The 21,270-nt window shown below is 41.2% G+C and overlaps 1 protein-coding gene across 13 annotated transcripts in view; it reads right to left on the reverse strand.

Moving 5' to 3' along the window:
• Positions 1-21,270, reverse strand: part of RAPH1 (Ras association (RalGDS/AF-6) and pleckstrin homology domains 1) — a 111,737-nt gene that overhangs the window by 71,345 nt on the left and 19,122 nt on the right. Inside the window, exon 1 of one of the 13 annotated variants that reach the window (XM_054549037.2) lies at positions 12,183-12,285. The exons of the other annotated variants lie outside the window; for them this stretch is intronic. The gene's annotated coding sequence lies outside the window, so the exon portion shown is untranslated. Of the gene's footprint in view, positions 1-12,182; positions 12,286-21,270 lie in introns of those variants that run through there. 13 annotated transcript variants of the gene reach the window in all.

Here is a 21,270-nt window from a genome sequence, read left to right on the forward strand (position 1 = left end):
AGGTTGTAGCCTAGGAGTAATAGGCTATACTCTATAGCCTAGGTGTGGAGTAGATTATACCACCTAGGTTTGTGTAAGTACAATTTATTATGCTGGCACAACAATGAAATTGCTTAATGAAGCATTTCTCAGAAAGTATCTTCATCATTAAATGACACACAACTGTACAGACTCTGCATCCAAAGCTAGCGTGTTTTAAACTGAGTTTTTTCCTACTATTCAAACAGGCTGTTTTAAAAATCCCTTTAAAAATTTTCATTTATAGTTTTGTTTTGATCTAGACTACTACTGCCAACTTAAGTAAAGGAAAATATCGCTAGAGAACATGACAGCAATGACAGAGAAACATAAAATTAACAGAAATTTTGGAAGTATCTATTGAACATTAACTACTCATGTTACTTTTGCCAATTTTGTCCTATTTTCAATTTGTCTCTACGTGGATTGGTTTAACAGCAACAACAAAAAAAACTGGCCGGGTGCAGTGGCTCACACCTGTAGTCCCAGCACTTTGGGAGGCCAAGGCAGATGTATCACCTGAGGTCAGGAGTTCAAGACTAGCATGGCCAAGATGGTGAAACCCCGTCTCTACAAAAATTAGCTGGGGACAGTGGTGGGCGCCTGTAATCCCAGCTACTTGAGAGGCCGAGGCAGGAGAATCACTTGAACCCAGGAGGCAGAAGCTGCAGTGAGCCAAGATCGTGCCATTGCTCTCCAGCCTGAGCGACGAGTGAAACTCCATCTCAAAGAAAAAAAAAACTTAAGAAACTTACTCAGAGACTTTCCAAAAAACACTTAGGTCCTACAACATTTCTTAAAGAATTCACACTCTAAAACCACTCTCCATTCTCTAAATGCTGATGTTGATAAACCTTATTCTCCAATTCCCCAATACAGCTTAATTTCCACTAACCATACACATCAAATGAGGTGCCCCTGGACATTTTCTTATAGGCTGGGCACCATCTTGGGTCAGCAAATCTAGTAGGGAAATGCATTCCTGCTTGCCAAATTCCTTGACTTCCACACTCTACCCATCCTAAAAATCGTTTGTATTATAATTGCTACATATCACCAAATAAATCACCATTCTATACCTGAATTTTCCAAACATAATGCCCCTACTAGAAACAATGACATCAGAAAATAATCTAACAGTCAACTGTCCTTCCAATCAAAGGAAGAAAAATTAAAGAAAAGAAAACAACTTATAAATCATTAAAAAAATAATTTGGATTTAAAAATGGATAGCTTCTAACATAATGCTCTTCCTTAATGGTATCCAAATAGGCCCAAGGAAACTATAATGCATACTATAACAAATCCTATTAAATTATTCTATGATTATAATATTAGGTACTTTGGGGGGAATATATTGAGGTTTTACTTAAATTCCTTGCTCCATTACATGTAAGGGAAACTATGTTCTGAAAGAGTAAACATACCCTACCACAAATGAAGTTTACTCCCCAAAGCACAGATGTACTGAAGATAGAATAAAATCCAAAGTCATTCACAGATTGACAATGGCCTGTCCAATCCCAACCTTCAGGGACCTCTCTTACCACCTTCCTCCCCCTTCCCCTCCTCCCCCTTCCAGCAACACTGTCCTGCTTGCTAATCCTTGGAACAAAGACTTGCTCCAATGTCCAGCATTTTCAATGTCAGATCCTTTGACTAGAACTCTCTCCTCCAGACAGCTGCATGGCTCACTCATTCAAGTCTGCTTAAATGACCATTCTACCAAGAGTCCACCTTCCTTGATACTTCCGGTCTTTTTTCTTCACAGCACTGATCACCATCTGTCCCATTGTCTCTCTTCTTCCACTAGAAGGAAAGCGCCATAGGAGAGGAAGGACTTTGGTTTCCTTCTGTATCTACAATGCTTGGAATGGTGCCTGGCTTATAGCAGGTGTCATTAAATATCTGCTGAATAAGTATCTAACATACAAACACACATATAGTTAGATATATATATATATATATATAAATACATATATACCAAGGATGCACATTTTTGAAAGGTCTCTAAAGAGCTAGCATGGCCAAAATCCACCAACAAAAAAATCAATATAATGAAGGACTGAAATGAACATTAACAGAGTGCTATTCTTCAAGAAGGTCCTTTATAAGGAACTTGTCATTTGATCTCACAATAACTCTGAGACAGTTGTTACTGATTTATAAATGAAGAAAATTAGGCTAAGAAAGATTAGGTAATTTTTCCCAAGGCTCACATCTAGTCAACAACAGTGTAAGAATTTTGAACCAAGTGTTTGACTTGTTCTTCTGTTATCACTGGTTTTCAAACTCCCAAAGAGGTCCTTTTAGCAGCCACCATGTGCATAGATGAGCTTGAAAAGGGTATGCTAAAACAAAACAAAACAAAACAACCCACAACTTTTATTCATTTGTTCAACAAATATTTACTGAGTAGCTACCACAGGCCAGGCACAAGTGAAACAAGTGAGATAAAGTCCCCTTCCTAGTGGATCCTTAGTCTATTGGCATGAAGAATGAAGGAGAGTCAGCTATAGAAATCTACGGAAGAATGAGTATAGAAAACAACCAAAGACTAAGGTAGGAATAAGCCATGTGTATTCAGTGCAAGATTATACTATGGCTGGAGCCCAGTGACCTAGTAAAAGAGTAACAGAATCTGAAGTCAGAGAGGCAGACAGGGAATACAGCATCTATGACCTAGTAAGCTTAGTAAACTGTTAGGGTTTTATTCTAAGTCCCTTCTCTACATATAAGCAGGGTCTTGGTATAATGGCATTAATGCTTTTTAAAAAGATCACTCAAATTGCTTTATGATGAAAAGACTGTAAGGATGGAAAGAACTAGATGAGACCAAGAAGACTACTGCAATGATCCTGTTGAGAAATGATAAAGACCTCAACTAAGTTGACGGAGATGAACAACCGAGATAAAGACGATGATGATGATAGCTAATATTTATTGAATAAATATGGATCAGGCATTATTCCAAGTGTAGTACATGTATTAATTCACTTAACCCTTATAATGACCCTATAAAGTAGGTACTATTAAGCCATTTACTGATGAAACTGAGAAGGTACATAGTTTGCCATGGCTGTAGAGCCAGAATTCAAACTTAAGACAGTTATCACTACTACCCAGGTTCTTAACTATTGTATAATACTGTCTTTCCCTGAGATGAAATGAAGTAATGTGGCAAAACTCAGGATGTTTTTCTGCAGTAAAGTCAAAAGAACTTAATGAAAAACTAAATGGGGGGAAAGAAAAGAGAAATCAAGGATAATGCCTAGATTTCTGGTTTTAGTAAGTGGGTGGTGATAACATCGACTAAGACTAGTGAGAAGCAAGTTGGGGGAAGAGTTGGATTCTGTTTTGAAGATAGAGTAGTGATGTCTAGCAAACGTCCAACTAGGAAAACTATGAGGAAAGGTTAAGACTCAGCTGATACGAAGGCTTAATCTATTATTTTGAAACCATATTATAGAAAAATCAGACTACAGCTAATAATGATTTAACTAATATTTTAAACTCATTTACATGTACTTTATTTATGAAAAACAGAAATAATGGGAGAATGATCTACTACTGCTTATATACTGGTTGGTTTCATTTTAATAATAACAGTAAGTAATTGTGCCCAATTATTACAGGTTAAAACCTGTATATAGTAAGCTCCACTATGCATAATGAAGCTATCTATTCAGTATTCTTTAGTATGAAACAATATTACTCCTGCTAAATTTTCCATGAAGTTATTTATTCAAGCCTATTTTCCCTATTAACTTTCCTCTCAGGAGATATTTTGGTTTACTACTCAATACCCTCACTGTAAAACAAAACGGTGATTATCAAGAAGGTTGAGCTTAGATTAGGGCTTAAAAATTTGGTTAAATACATTACATATAGGGCAATTATAAAGGGCAAAAGACAAGGTGTATATCTGTGAGAATGTCATGAGATTGATTCAAAGAGAACTAAAGTGGGACCTTGAAAGCCAAGCCTATTTTTTTTGCCCGAAGCAACTGGATTCTTTTTTTTTTTTAAATGATGGGATCACCCAGGCTGGAGTGCAGTGGCACTAACACATCTCACTGAAGCCTGGACCTCCCAGGCTCAGGCAATTCTCCTGTCTCAGCCCCCCAAGTAGCTGGGACTACAGGCATGTACGACCACGTCAGGATAATCCTTTGAAATTTTTTGTAGAGATGGGATTTCGCCAGATGGCCTAGGCTGGTCTTGAACTCCTAAACTCAGGCAATCCTCTGGCATCGGCCTCCCCTGGCATCGGCCTCCCAAAGTGCTGGGATTACAGGCGTGAGCCACCGCACCCAGCCAACAACTGGATTCTTAAGCATAGAAATTAAAGGGTCGGGGCAGAAATGCATTTTATCAGAGAACATAACTGTGTATAAGAGTTTTTACACGCCTGTAATCTCAGCACTTTGGGAGGCTGAGGCAGGCGGATCACCTGAGGCCAGGAGTTCAAGACTAGCCTGGCCAACATGGCGAAACCCCGTCTCTATTAAAAATACAAAAAAATTAGGGTGTGGTGGCACATGCCTGTAATCCCAGCTACTCAGGAGACTCAGGCATGAGAATTCCTTGAATCCAGGAGGCAAAGGTTGCAGTGAGTGGAGATTGTCCTACTGCACTCCAGTCTGGGTGACAGAGTGAGACTCTGTCTCAAAAAAAAAGAAAAAAAAGAGTTTTTGTTGTTGTTGTTGTTTTTTGAGATGGAGTTTTGCTCTTGTCGCCCAGACTGGAGTGCAATGACACAATCTCGGCTCACTGCAACCTCCGCCTCCTGGGTTCAGGCGATTCTCCTGCCTCAGCCTCCTGAGTACCTGGGACTACAGGCATGCACCACCACGCCCGGCTAATTTTGTGTTTTTAGTAAAGACAGGGTTTTGCCATGTTGGCCACGCTGGTCTCAAACTCCTGACCTCCAGGTGATCTGCCCACCTCGGCCTCCCAAAGTGCTGGGGATTACAGGCGTGAGCCACCATGCCTGGCTGAATAAAAAAGTTTTTAGAGCAGGGAAAGACCATTAGAAGGCTACTGCAGACATTAGGTAGAGATAATTCACAAAATTGAAGTCCTGAGCGAAAATACAACTTACGCAAGTCACATACTCAGAGGAGCAAGAAAATTACATGGCATATAGTCAGGGTGCCTTAATTATTGAGCTCTTTTGGTCCTGTTAATAATTCAAAAAAAATACTCTAAACTTAAAACCACATGAACATTCTCAGATACAGGAGAGCAGAGTGCTATTAGAGCCATTTCCATGGGTCTAGAGTGCTCAATGTTCCAAAGACACAAGAGAAGCTTTGATTTCATTGAACATTCACTGTGCCAGACACTGGAGGAACAGAGATGAAAATGACAACCTCTGTCCTCAAGGAACATATAATCTAGTAGGGAACAGAAAAGGAAACCAACAATGATGAAACCCTCTGTTAAGTGCTATAAAAGAGGTATGTTAAGTGAATGCAGTTTAACTCAGTTTGAGAAGATAGGAAAGTGGTGATGCGTCAGTGGAGACCTGAAGAGTGAATATGCAAGAGAAAGGAGAAGGGTGTTTTAGGCAGAGGAACCAACATATACAAGGGTATAAAGATGTGAGAACAACATGTTAGAACTCAAAGTGACTTAGCATTTCTGAAGCATAGGATGGGTGGTGCAGACTCACAGAAAATGAGGCTAGAGAGGAGGAAGCGGCAAAATCCTAAGCCATACCAAAAACTTTGGACTTTATCCTGCAGGGCAATGTTATTCCAATTGTGGTTTGTTGATGACCTGCATCAAAATTACCTGGGGTGCATCTTTTAAAGTCAGTTTTAAAATGGCCCACTCAAGATCTACTGAATACTAATGTCAAGAGGATGGAATATTTTCAACCAGTTACCCAGGGTATTGCTTATACCCACTTAAGTTTAACAAAGTATAAACAACTATGTTGTTTAATAATTACTGGGAGCTCTTGCAAGACAATAAGTAATGCCATTTTGTGTAACCACAATTTGGTTAAAAGTAAATGTGGACTCCTTAAATGAGTACTAGAATGAGTACTCCTTAAAACCATAAGGAAATTAGGTACCATGAGGATCCATCATTAACACACCCCAATTACTCCTCTTCCATTACCATAGTCTCATGCTTCCTCTCAGTTATTCATTTACAAATAAATTTTAGTTCTTTATTTCCAGTTATGTTTCAGTAGCTTTCTCACAAAAATGGTTTTAGAAACACCTCCTATGCTGTTCTAACCTGAAAAATAATTCTAAAGAAAAACATGCACTAGAGAAAGGGGCAGGAGGGAGGTGAAGACTTCCATGTTCAAGGAGTACCCCAACTGTGCAAGTTACAACTGTTGCAAAATAAAAGCAAGAGGAAGGAAACCTAAATCAGACAAGAAAAACAATAAGAAAAAAAATGTTAAATTTAGTAAGGCACAAAAAGAGGAAGAGGACTCATCAAAAGGAGGAGAGAGGAAGTCACAGCAGAGAAGGGAAAGGAAAGGAAAGAAGTAGGACACTCATAATGTAAAATGGAAAGAGAATTGTAGGGGATTAATTACTTATCAGATGGGGCAGTGCCTGGTATGCTCGGTGTCTTTCTCTCATGACCTACAACTACACTATTTTAAAACAAGACCTTTAGTTCTGCTGTGAATGAAGTGCTATTATTTATAAGTTGCCCAAATGGAAACTGGGAATTTAATAAACAGTCTGGGAAGTTTTAAAAACAAATTTGCATGGCCAGGCATGGTGGCTCACGCCAGTAATCCTAGCACTTTGGGAGGCCAAGGCAGGCAGACTGCTTGAGCCCAGGAGTTTGAGACCAGCCTGGGCCACATGGCAAGACCTCATCTCTTAAAAAAATAAAGATAATTTTATAACTTTTGCTCTTAATTTATAAGGTAGATGAGTTAAAAAAAAAAAAAAAGTTAAAAGTTGCTTTTTATATATCCATCACTGAAGTTTCCTCTGTAGATTAGTGACCCTCAATAGAAAGGACCTACAGAAAGGTTCTACTTACGATCCAAACCTTCGAAAATACTCTGCCTACAAAGCATCAAGCTAAGTATTATGCAAAAAAAAAAAAAAAAAAAGGCAAAAAACAAATTCCGTAACTTCAAAGAACATTAATACTAACTGTGGGAGAACAGGGCTCACTGCAGCCTTGACCTTCTGGGCTCAAGCAGTCCTCCTGCCTCAGCCTCCCTGAGTAGCTGGGACGACAGATGCAAGATATCTTGATTAACAAATTCTCTAGCAACAAAGTTCCTTTTGTAGGCCAGTGCATGAAGCAAATTTAAAGGAAGCTACGGTCTCCTACGTGTTGAAAGGGACTAAGAAGGAAGCAATGTGCTATGCTATTCAGAGCCTTCATAGAAGCAAGCCTGAGTTAACTAGCTACCAGGGAACTTGCATGGATGGCCCGGTCCTCAGAGTGAGCTGACACCTGGAACTCAGTTTTGTAAAACTGCCACATGGAACCAAACCTTCTTAACAGAGAGGCATGCTATTCTTGGGCCAGTCACAGTAAATTCTTCACCCAGAGGACAGAGAAGTACTAGGAAAGATGATTTACACCCTTATGCCATCTTTTTGATTTAAGCCTTCATTTTTGACAACCCAGGATGTAACTAACACATCCTCTTCACTATCATCTACATTAACTGTGAAGTAATTTAAGATCACATAATGAAGCATAAAAACAAACTAGAACTATTTTAACAGTTGGTAGAGATTGTAATGCCTAAGAGTTATAAATCAAATTCAAAGGCAATTTTGTTAATGTTTTATCAGGCACTTAAATGAACCCCTTAGAAAAAGAATTTGGGAGGCCGAGGCGGGCAGATCACGAGGTCAGGAGATTGAGACCATCCTGGCTAACACGGTGAAACCCCGCCTCTACTAAAAATACAAAAATTAGCCGGGCATGGTGGCGGGTGCCTGTAGTCCCAGCTACTCGGGAGGCTGAGGCAGAAGAATGGCGTGAACCCCGGAGGTGGAGCTTGCAGTGAGCTGAGATTGCGCCACTGCACTCTAGCCTAGGCAACAGAGCAAGACTCCGTCCCAAAAAAAAAAAAAAAAAAAGAATTCCTTTTACAGAATGATGAACCAGGCCGGGCACAGTGGCTCACACCTGTAATCCCAGCACTTTGAGAGGCCAAGGCAGGCAGATCACCTTAGGTCAGGAGTTCGAGACCAGCCTAACATGGTGAAACCCCGTCTCTACTAAAAATACAAAAATTAGCCGGACGTAGTGGCCAGCAGGCACCTGTAATCCCAGCTACTCAGGAGGCTGAGGCAGAAGAATCGCTTGAATCCAGGAGGCGGAGGTTGCAGTGAGCCGAGATCCCGCCATTGCATTCCAGCCTGGGAGACAGAGTGAGACTCTGTCTCAAAAACAAACAAACAAACAACAACAAAAAATATGAACCATATTTTAATGAGAATAAGCATTCCTTTATTTATATTAGATTTTCATAATATTGGATATTCTTAATCTATTAAACCCCAAACAGGAACTCCCCATCTGTATTAGTCTGTTTTCATGCTGCTGATAAAGACATACCAGAGACTGGGAAGAAAAAGGTTTAACTGGACTTACAGTTCCATATGGCTGGAAGGGCCTCAGAATCATGGCGGTGGCAAGACAAAATGTGAAGAAGCAAAAGTGGAAACCCGTGATAAACCCATCAGATCTCATGAACTTATTCACTATCACAAGATTAGCACAAGAAAGACTGGCCCCCAAGATTCAATTAGCTCCCCCTGGGCCCCTCCCACAACACATAGGAATTCTGGGAGATACAATTCAAGTTGAGATTTGGGTGGGGACACAGCCAAACCATATCATTCAGCCCCTCCAAATCTCATGTACTCACATTTCAAAACCAATCATGCCTTCCCAATAGTCTCCCAAAGTCTTAACTAATTTCAGCATTAACCCAAAAGTCCACAGTCCAAAGTCCCAACTGAGACAAGGCAAGTCCCTTCTGCCTATGAGCCTATAAAATCAAAAGCAAGCTAGTTACTTCCCAGATACAATGGGGGTACAGGTATTGGGTAAATACAGCCATTCCAAATGGGAGAACTTGGCCAAAACAAAGGGGATACAGGGCCCATGAAAAGTCCAAAAACCAGTGGGGCAGCCAAATTTTAAAGCTCCAAAATGATCTCCCTTCACTCCAGGTCTCACATCCTGGTCACACTGATGCAAAAGGTGGGTTCCCATGGTCTTGGGCAGCTCCGCCCCTGTGGCTTTGCAGGGTACAGCCTCCCTCCTGGATGCTTTCACAGGCTGGCATTGAGTGTCTGAGGCTTTTCTAGGTGCACAGTGCAAGCTGTCTGTAGATCTACCATTCTGGGGTCTGGAGGATGATAGCCCTCTTCTCACAGCTCCACTAGGCAGTGCCCCAGTAGGGACTCTGTGTGGGGGCCCCGACCCCACATTTCCCTTCCGCACTGTCCCAGGAGAGGTTCTGCATGAGAGCCCCGCCCCTGCAGCAAACTTTTGCCTAGGCATCCAGGTGTTTCTATGTATCTTCTGAAATCTAGGCCAAAGTTTCTAAACCTCAGTTCTTGACTTCTGTGCACTCGTAGGCTCAACATCACGTGGAAGCTGCCAAGGCTTGGGGCTTCCACCCTCTGAAGCCACATCCCAAGCTCTATGTTGGCCCCTTTCAGCCACAGCTGGAGTGGCTGGGACACAGGGCACCAAGTCCCTAGGCTGCACACAGCACAGAGACCCTGGGCCCGGCCCATGAAACCACTTTTTCCTCCTGGACCTCTGGGCCCTGTGATGGGAGGGGGCTGCCATGAACGTCTCTGACATGGCCTGGAGACATCTTCCCAACGGTCTTGGGGATTAACATTAGGGTCCTTGCTATTTATGCAAATTTCTGCAGCTGGATTGAATTTCTCCTTAAAACAAAAACAAAAAAAAAAAAAAAAAAGGTTTGTCTTTTCTACTGCATCATCAGGCAGAAAATTTTCTGAACTTTTATGCTCTGTTTCTCTTTTAAAACAGAATGCTTTTAATAGCACCCAAGTCACCTCTTGAATGCTTTGCTGCTTTGAAATTTCTTCCATCAGATACCCTAAATCAACTCTCTCAATTTCAAAGTTCTACAAATCTCTAGCGCAGGGGCAAAATGCCGCCAGTGTCTTTGCTAAAACATAATGAGAGTCACCTTTGCTCCAGTTCCCAACAAGTTCCTCATCTCCATCTGAGACCACCTCAGCTTGGATCTTATTGTTCATATCACTATCAGCATTTTTGTCAAAGCCATTCAACAAGTCTCCAGGAAGTTCCACACTTTCCTACATTTTCCTATCTTCTTCTGAGCCCTCCAAACTGTTCCAGCCTCTGCCTGTTACCCAGTTCCAAAGACACTTCCACGTTTTTGGGTTATCTTTTCAGCAACGCCACACTCTACTGGTACCAATTTACTGCATTAGTCCATTTTCAGGCTGCTGATGAAGACATACCTGAGATTGGGAAGAAAAAGAGGTTTAATTGGACTTACAGTTCCACATGGCTGGGGAGGCCTCAGAATCACGGCGGGAGGCAAAATGCACTTCTTACATGGTGGTGGCAAAAGAAAATGTGGAAGAAGCAAAAGTGAAAACCCCTGATAAACCCATCAGCTTGTGAGATTTATTCACTATCACAAGACTAGCACAAGAAAGACTGGCCCCCATGATTAAATTACCACCTCCTGGGTCCCTCCCACAACACAGAGGAATTCTGGGAGATACAACTGAAGTTGAGATTTGGGTGGGGACACAGCCAAACCATATCACTAAAGTGGAAAAAAACAATTTAGTTCAACACTCTACAAAGAAACCCCTAACATCCCTATAAATAAAAAGTTCTGATTATCTTATAATTAACTATTACACAATATGCCATTAAGCATTATCTGAAACCACAGAGTAGATAAAAAACTACAAAAACTGAAAAACAACAAATAATTAAGATTGTGTGGTTTATATTCCAGCTTCTCAATTTCAAGAGCTGTAAGACAGTAAATTTCTGTTGCTTTAAGCCACTCAGTGTGTAATTTGTTCCTGCAGCCCTAGCAAATGAATACTCTAAACACACACACACACACACACACACACACACACACACACGGCTGCTCCACACTTCAGACCTTTTTCTGTTATACTAGTGTAGCTATTTAGTTATTTTTGCAGACAGCTGATATTGTGCATGTCCAGTCCAGCCTCAACTAGAAGTAGAAGCTGCAACTTCATTCACTCTTAGAGAAAACGGTCTTGAAACTATGGAAAGCCTCAAGAGGGAGGCAGCAGTATTTTTCTTCACTTTTGTCCTACCTATTCCCCTACCAGATGGCCAAATGCACTGGCAAGAAATCCAATCCCAGAGGCAACCCATGCTTTGAGAGGAAAGCGGTTGCCAAATAGCTGTAGCCTATAGCTTGGAAGTCATTTGGATTAGGTATTGAATTATCACTATAAATAAACTCAAGGTTTCAAACAGACAAAAAGATGGACAGAAATAAAGACAGAGATGTGTGTATTATGTGTTTGTAGGTATGTCCACTGAAAAAGCCTGGTGGCAATGACACCATGTAATTAACTAGCACACTTAGTTCCCAGTTTTTGGTTTCAAAATACTGTATATACTCTACACAAAAAGTAACAGATACCTGGAGTAATAATTCCAGGGCTGGGCAGGGAAAAAAAAACAAGATAAGATCCTGCAGTGAGCCGAGATCGCGCCACTGCACACTCCAGCCTGGGCGACAGAGCGAGACTCCGTCTCAAAAAAAACAAAAAAAACCAAGATGAGCCTCTAGAACATCATCTCGTGGCAAAAAGTCCACAATTAATGATAGGCACATGTCAAATGGACATGAGAACCAGCCTGAAGGCCCAGATCAGGGGCCTAATCTATGAAAAGTTAAATATTGAAATAAATTATTATAGAAACAAATTATAATCCACTGACTAAAATCCATATATATATATATATTTTTTTTTTTGGGGGGGATGAACTTTCACTCTGGGTTGCCCAGGCTGGAGTGCAATGGCACAATCTCAAGCCATTGCAACCTCCACCTCCCAGGTTCAAGTGATTCTCCTGCCCCAGACTCCCAAGTAGCTGGGATTACAGGCGCCTGCCACCACACTCACCTAATTTTTTTATTTTTAGTAGAGACAGGGTTTCATCATGTTGACCAGGCTGGTCTTGAACTCCTGACCTCAGGTGATCCGCCCACCTCGGCCTCCCAAAGTGCTGGGATTACAGGTGTGTGCTCCCGTGCCTGGCCATAAAATCCATATTGAATTAAATAAAATATACACTGTAAAGAAGAAAGCTCTTCCTTACTGTAGAATGCCAACTACTTAATGTAGATGAAATGACAAAAAAAAATCACCATTTTGCAACCACTGTTATAATTACTAAGTATTTATTTTAAAAGTAATTTAAAAACCAAGTTGCTAAGTTTTAAAAAATCAAGGCAAGAATCATCAATAGAGGCTAAAACTAGTAGGTGAAAATTTGATGCCACATATTCTCAAAATATCTCCCCACAAATTACTCAGAAGACAACCTTAACCAAGTGACCAAAATATCATCACTACAGAAGCAAACCAACATCAGAGGGTTCCAGTTATAATGCATTGGGAAGGATACAACATCACTGTAGTATTCCTGCAAAAAATGCAGTACTTGAATCAAATCACAAGAGACATTTCACAAAATAACTGGCCAACACTTTTCAATAATGTGATGGCCAAGAAACAAAGAAAAGCTAAGGAAATTTTCCATATTCAATGGAACTTAAAGAGACATGACAACTAAACACAATGCTTGAACCTGGACTGGATCTTAGACCCAGGGAAAATATCTAAACATAGCCATAAGGACAATGTTGGACAGTTGACAAAATATGACTGTGGATTAGAACACATATTGAATCAATGTTACAATTCCTGATTTTGATAACAATATTGCAGTGACATAAGAGAACATCTTTGATCTTAAGAAACATACACTGGGGCCGGGCGCGGTGGCTCACACCTGTAATCCCAGCACTTTGGGAGGCTGAGGTGGGCGGATCAGGCGGGCAGATCACGAAGTCAGGAGATCAAGACCATCCTGGCTAACACAGTGAAACCCCGTCCCTACTTAAAAAAAAAAAATACAAAAAAATTAGCCAGGCGTGGTGGCAGGCGCCGGTAGTCCCAGCTACTCAGGAGGCTGAGGCAGGAGAATGGCATGAACCCAGGAGGCAGAGCTTGTAGTGAGCTGAGATAGCGCCACTGCACTCCAGCCTGGGCAACAGAGCGAGACTCTGTCTCAAAAAAAAAAAAAGAAATATACACTGGGGTTACAGGCATGCACCACCATGCCCGGCTAATTTTGTATTTTTAGTAGAGACATGGTTTCTCCACGTTGGTCAGGCTGGTCTCAAACTCCCAACCTCAGGTGATCCGCGCCTGCCTCAGCCTCTCAAAGTGCTGGAATTACAGGCGTGAGCCACCACGCCTGGCCTGGAGGTTGTTTATATTCTTCTTACAACTTTTCTGTAAGTTTGAAATTACAGTTGTCCCTTGGCACCAGGGGGACTGGTTCCAGGACCTCCACCTATACCCAAATCATGCCTACTCAAGTCCAGTAAACCCTCCATATACGCAGGTTTCACATCACCACAATGATCCATGTTTGGTTGAAAAAAAATCTGCATACAAGCAGACCCACACAGTTCAAACCTGTGTTGTTCCAGTGTCAACAGTATATCAAAATAAATTAAGAAAGAGAGAGATGAAGGAGGAGAGATAAAAAGAAAAAACAGTCTTTACCCTCAGAAAGCTATAATTAGGAAAACAGTGTGTTAACAAATAGATCATCTAAATTTCAGAAATAAATTTAAGGAAAAGGAAAAAAAGATAAGCTATAAAACACTTTTACTAAATTAATACGTTTAGTCTAAGGACACTGAATAATAATTGTGTTTTCTCCAATATATGGTTTTTATTATGTATGCATATGCTCCCTTTCCTAAAGTATATTTGCCTTGCTTACTCAGTTAACCTTTTTAGCTTGTTTATAAAAATTTAGCATCTTAGAAAAATATTTATTCATCAGACATCCTTTCACAGATGCAAAAAGAGTCATTTCTAACCTTTAGATTTAAAAAAATAATTTTTTTTTTTTTTTTTTTTTTTTTTTTTTTTTTTAGAGAGAGTCTCGCTGTCACTCAGGCTGGAGTGTGGCAGCATGATCCCGGCTCGCTGCAACCTCTGCCTCCCAGGTTCAAGTGATTCTTGTGCCTCAGCCTCCCGAGTAGCTGGGATTACAGGTGCGCACCACCACACCTGACTAATTTTTGTATTTTTATAGAGACGGGATTTTGCCATGTTGGTCTCAAACCCCTGGCCTCAAGGGATCCAACCACCTTGGCCTCCCAAAGTGCCTGGATTACAGGTGTGAGCCACCACACCCGGCCCTAAAAAAATAAGTAATTTTTTTAAAAGTTCGTTAACATCACAAGTAGGTCAGAAAAAAATCAGAATTTGGTTCCAAATCCAAAGCTAGTATTTAATTAAATTGAAATGCTTACACTAAATACAGACTTCAAGATGGGTATTTTTTAAAATGTTTTGATTATTAAAACTGTTACTTTTGTTACTGTCAGAACAAAAGGAGTAAAACAGTAAACCACTTCTATTTTGCATTATTCATTAACATATGTCCTGACCTCTTCCCAACATCCAAATAGGAGGTATTACTAAAGTTGATCAAATATCCCCCACTGATATGGTTTGGATGGGTATCCCTGCAAATCTCATGTCAAATAGTAATCCCTAATGTTGGAGGTGGGGCCTGGTGTGAGGTGACTGGATTATGGGGGTGGTTTCTCATCAATAGTTTAATACCATCCCCTTGGTGCTGTCCTCTCAATAGTGAGTTCTTGTGAGATGTGGTCATTTAAAAGTGTGTGTCACCTCCCCCCTACTCTTGCTCCTGTTCCGGCCATGTCACCTGCCTTGTTCCCCCTTCACCTTCTACCATGATTGTATAAGCTTTCTAAGGTCTCCCCAGAAGCAGAGCAGATGCCAGCATCATGCTTCCTGTATAGCCTGCAGAACCGTGAGCCAATTAAACCTCTTTTCTTTAAAAATTATCCAGTCTCAGGTATTTCTTTATAGTAATATGAGAATGGCCTAATACATACAACCAAAAAAGCTTCAAGATGTCTGCTTTCTGTTTCCATCTCATAAATGTAAAATTCCTAGGAAAGACATTTTACCACTCATTACTGATAAAAGATACATTTAATACTGTCGGCGCCTGCCTGTAATTCCAGCTGCTCAGGAGGCTAAGGTAGGAAAATCGCTTGAACCTGGGAGGCGGAGATTGCAGTGAGCTGAGATCGTGCCACCGCACTCCAGCCTGGGTGACAGAGTGAGACTCCGCCTCAAAATAAATAAATAAATAAAATAAAGTTTTAGGACAGGCAAAACTGAGACATAGTGATAGAAATCAGAACAGAGGTTGCCCAGGGGAAAAGGGTGGGAGATGAGAGATAGCAAAGGGTCTGGAGGAAACATACAATCAACCAAACCACCAAAATAAAAGTCACACTGCTAAACTATCACAGAGCAATTCATCAGCGTTGGTGCCAGGAGGTTCAATTATTTTTTCAATTCCATGCCTTCTTTTCCTATCTATGACCACTATCTTGGCTCAGATCTATGTTATATTATCCTCAGATTATTCTAGCAACTTCCTAACTGACCTCTCTTCTTTAATCCATCACTGTCAGATTAATCTTTCTTAAAGACTCTTTTCACGTCATGATTTTGCTCAAACACCCAAAACAGTTCCTCATGACATTCTGAATTAAGTATAAACTTTGCATCAAATGACTTTAGATTCTCTCTGACACGGGCTTGATGTAAATTTTCAATCATATTCTCCAAATATAAGCCATGCTTTCTCAATTTGACTTTTAAATTTTCAACCTGACTGCAACATCTCAACCGGTCAAAAAAAAAGTCACAGAAAGCATTTATGCCTCCTCAAAATACCATTAAAATGACAATAAACAGTTTCAAAAACGAATAAACTTGTAAGGACATGGAAACAGGAGATGGCAAAGGCATTAACAGATGAGAGATTCTGGCAAATTTCTGGAAGACAAAAACAGGTAGAATCATACAGGCAGATGAACCAAAACAGTAGGAGCCACTGCTCAGAGCAAGCATTTTCCCTCAACATTTGTTCAACAGATATGTTTTAAGTACATACCACATGACAAACGCTCACTGCTCTAGCAGTTCAGGTACAGCTATAAATATTACAGTGAGGGACCTACTGACATTGAACTTACAGTCTAGTCACAGGAGAGAAATATAAAACAACAAAAAAGATAGTGACAAGTGTGGTCATAATTAAACTAGGGTGTGGAGAGTGATCAAGTGGCTGCTTTAGATTTGATCAACAGAGAAAGCCTGAGTTGTGATAATTTCAGCTCAGATACTAATGTACTAATGACAAGAAAGAATCAGACATGCAAATCTCAGAGAGAAGAGCACTTCAAGTAGAGGGTACAGATTTGGCAAGGGACAGATCACGCAAGGATTTGTAAACTGAGAAAAAGAGTTTGGATTTTATACTAAAGAAGTCCTCGGCTGGGCGCGGTGGCTCACACCTGATATTCCAGCACTTTGGGAGGTTGAGGCGGGCAGATCACCTGAGGTCAGGAGTTTGAGACCAGCCTGACCAACATGGAGAAACCCCGTCTCTACTAAAAATACAAAATTAGCCGGGCGTGGTGGCACATGCCTGTAACCCCAGCTACTAGGGAGGCTGAGGCAAGAGAATGGCTTGAACCTGGGAGGCACAGGTTGCAGTGAGCCGAGATCATGCCACTACACTTCAGCCTGGGCGATAGAGCAAGACTCCATCTCAAAAAAAAAAAAAAAGTCCTCTTGAGGTTCTTGAGGGTAATAGGAAGTAATCCCTTACCAAAGGCTGTAGTAGAGGTAGGGACCATTCATAAAGAAGCCAGGGGATTAAGAGACTAGAAATGGGAAAAAGGATGCTCTGCAGGACAGCAGAGAGTATTCTCCAGGGTGGCATCCCCCAGGCAATTAAGACATTTTCTTCCAGGGTCACTGAAACTACAAAAACAACTCTCAAGCCTGGGATGCAAACTCAAATACCTGCAGGGGTCAGGCAGCCAATATACATACTGGTGGTGGTAGTTAGATATAAACCAATAGGGAGTGGTGAGGTCTGAGAACTGTGACAGCACACCTCAGCTAAAAACACTAGAATTTTTTTTTTTTAAGTTTATTCTGGAATTAAGATAGTGGTGAAGGTTGCATGACCTTATGAATGTAATAAAACTCACGGAGTATACACTTTAAAAGAGTAAATGTTTGGGAGGGTGAGGCAGGAGGATTGCTTGAGCCCAGGAGTTTGAAACCAGCCTGGACAACATAGCGAGACTCTGTATTAAAAAATAAATTTAAAAAAAGAGTAAATATTATGTATATCTCAATTTAAAAAAACTAAAAGTTTAAGTGTGTGCTAGTTAAACAAGAGAAGACTTAGATACCACTTCCTCTGAGAAGCCCATGAACTTTGTACCTCTCTATGGCATTTACAGCTAATCAGCTTTGTATTATGTGGTGGTTATTTGTGCACTTGCCTTATCACTCTCCACACCCAACTAGATTGAAAGCTCTGGAAAGACAGAGACCATATGGTTCTCATTTTTCACCCCAGAGCAACTACCACAGAAATATATTCTTTCTTGATGCAAATTTCGACTTTTTTCTGCCAAATATTTCTAATTTAAGATGACTCAAAGCTAAAGGTACATTCCTTAAAAAAAAAAAGTGGCCAATTTATCTGGTTCTAGTTTAAAGAAATATTAATCAAAAGAAACCAACATATTCCAAAATTAATTTCCCTATCAATAGAGGAATGGTTAGGAAAAATCAGAAAATTCTGCAATGCACTTTAGCTTCAGAAGAATATTTTAATAATATTTCTATAAGGCTATTTCAAGGCATATGATTTGATTCAATAGTTGTGTTAATGACTCTCTGGTAAAAATTAACAAATGACTATTCGTAAGGGTTCTTGCACCTGACAAAAACCCAACTCAAACTAGTTCTAACAAGGAATCTATTCAAAGTATAATTATCAGTACATTTGTCACAATGTTTGTCCTCTCAACTTCTTTAATCTCCCTTTCTCTTCCCTTCCAGGGTTTCATTCCAAAATTCTCTACCTTCTTTACATTTCCATTTCCCATGTCTTTGCTGTCTCCCCATTTTAACCTATGAGTTCTCTTTCAGTATCCCTTTAAAAAGCTACTCCCAATTCCTACATATGAAAAACCAAAATCCACACAGTCGCTAAAAGAGACTTTAAGAATCAGCCAGGCATGGTGGCCAGTGGCTCATGCCTGTAATCTCAGCACTTTGGGAGGCAGAGGTGGGAGGATCACAAGGTCAAGAGATTGAGACCATCCTGGCCAATATGGTAAAACCCTGTCTCTACTGAAAATACAAAAAAAATTAGCTGGGTGTGGTGGCATGCACCTATAGTCCCAGCTACTTGGGAGGCTGAGGCAGGAGAATCGCTTGAACCCAGGAGGCAGAGGTTGCAGAGAGCCGAGATCGCACCAATGCACTCCAGCCTGGTGACAGAGTGAGATTCTGTCCCAAAAAAAAAGAATTAAGCAGAATATGGGCCAGGGGTGGTGGCTCACGCCTATAATCTCAACACTTTGGGAGGCCCAGGCAGGCGGACCACTTGAGGTCGGAAGTTGGAGCCCAGCCTGGCCAACATGATGAAACCCTGTCTCTACTAAAAATACAAAAAATTAGCTGGGTGTGGTGATGCACACCTGTGGTCCCAGCTACTCGGGAGGCTGAGGCAGGAGAACTGCCTGAACCTGGGAGGGAGAGGTTGTAGTGAGCCAAGATTGTGCCACTGCACTCCAGCCTGGGTGACAGAGCGAGACTCTTGTCTCAAAAAAAAAAAAAAAAAAAACCCAAAAAACAAACAGAAATTCTCCCTCCACGTTTATATGCCTTAACATTTTATTCCACTAGGAGTAAGAAATCCAACCAGAGGTGGATCATTATTCCTGACATTAATGAGACACAAATGGAAATAAGATAGAATTTAACAGTCAAAAATTGCCTTGGGTGACAAGAATAGTCTAAAAAAGTTATTGAAATTTTTGGAATGAGTTTGTTGGGTATTTAAACAACACATGCTAAACATCCCTTTTTTTTTTTTTTTTTTTTGAGACAGAGTCTTGCTCTGTCATCCAGGCTGGAGTATAGTGGTGCCTTCTTAGCTCACTACCACCTCCGCCTCCCAGGTTCAAGCGATTCTCCTTGCCTCAGCCTACCAAGTAGCTGGGATTACAGGTGTATGCCACCACGCCCAGCTAATTTTTTGTATTTTTTAGTAGAGACAGGGTTCACTGTGTTAGCCAGGATGGTCTGGATCTCCTGACCTGGTGATCTGCCCACATTGGTCTCCCAAAGTGCTGGGATTATAGGCGTAAGCCACCGCGCCCAGCCATCCCTTAACATTTTAACACTAATTCTGGTTTATAAGAAATCTCAAATAGGTAAATCTTTCATGTTCATGTCCTAAGTTTGAATGAGTAAAAACAGACTTTCATTATCTTACACAACTGAAAAGGTTAGTTTAATAAACAGTTTGCCAGATCTCCCTTAGTTATCTAGGACTAAACAAGGAATCAGGAGACTTGAAATTCTTGTCTTAATTCTGCCACTAACTAGCTACAACTTTGCGTTAAATCATTTAAATCCTTAGCCCTCATTTTCTTAATCTGCAGAAAAATGGGGGGGGGGGGGGAATGGACGAACTAGTTGATACCAAAGATTTCCTCCGCTCCTCCAACCCCATTCTATTTTTGTCTGAATTTCTACTATTTAATTACTGACTTCACTCTCAATTTCTTCCTATTTATCAGTCTTTTCTCACCAATCTTTCTTTTTTTTTTTTTTTTTGAGACAGAGTCTCACTCTGTCGCCCAGGCTGAAGTGCAGTGGTGTGATCTCGGCTCACTGCAAGCTCCACCTCCCAGGTTCATGCCATTCTGCTGCCTCAGCCTCCCAGGTAGCTGGGACTACAATCCACCACATTATGCCCCGCCCAAGACGCTATCTCAAAAAAAAAAAAAAAAGGCCGGGCGCGGTGGCTCACACCTATAATGCCAGCACTTTGGGAGACTGAGGTGGGCAGATCACTTGAGGTCAGGAGTTTGAGACCAGCTGGCCAACATGGTGAAACCCCGTCTCTACTAAAAATACAAAAATTAGTCGGGTGTGGTGGCAGGCGCCTATAATCCCAGCTACTCGGGAGGCTGAGGCAGGAGAATCGCTTGAGCCTGGGAGGCGGAGGTTGCAGTGAGCCGAGATCACGCCACTGCACTACAGCCCAGGAGACAGAGCAAGACTCAGTCTCAAAAAAAGAAAAAAAACCAAAAATATTGTATAGAGACTCTCTGTTGCCCAGGCTGGAGTGCAGTGGTGTGATCTCAACTCACTGCAGCCTCCACCTCCCGGGTTCAAGTGATTCTCCTGCCTGAGCCTCCAGAGTAGCTGGGATTGCAGGCATGAGCCACCACACGTGGCCCTCTCTCCAATCTTAATTCCGGCGTAATGTATCTGCTGCCAGCTACTCTTTACTCTATTACTTAAGGGGAGGGAGCAGTTTAGGGAGCCAGCTTTCCCACCTTCACAGTCCAAAGACAGCCACAGCTATCTCTGCTCTGTCCTAGTTCAAATGAAGTCTCAGGAGTTTAGAAATTGTCTGAGGTGCTTTGACTTCTAATTTAATACTTATAGGGTTTTTTTGTTTTGGGTTTTACTCTCTGTGTATTCATTTGTTTGAATAGTTAATATGGTCATGGTTATGAGAGAGAATAAAATTCAACTTAGTGTACAACAAAATATGGATTCCAGGAAGCTCAGAGGGTGGCTACCAGTGAGACAATGAGCAGTAACCCCCTAGGGTGAGCAGCATGTCACATCTAAAATTTGTGGGGTTTTTTTGAGACGGAGTCTCATTGTGTCGCCCAGGCTGGAGGGCAGTGGCACGATCTCGGCTCACTGCAAGCTCTGCCTCCCGGGTTCATGCCATTTTCCTGCCTCAGCCTCCCAAGTAGCTGGAACTACAGGCGCCCACCACCACGCACAGCTAATTTTT

The sequence above is a fragment of the Pongo abelii genome, chromosome 11 (genome assembly GCF_028885655.2).
Source record: "Pongo abelii isolate AG06213 chromosome 11, NHGRI_mPonAbe1-v2.0_pri, whole genome shotgun sequence".
Lineage (NCBI taxonomy): Eukaryota > Metazoa > Chordata > Mammalia > Primates > Hominidae > Pongo > Pongo abelii.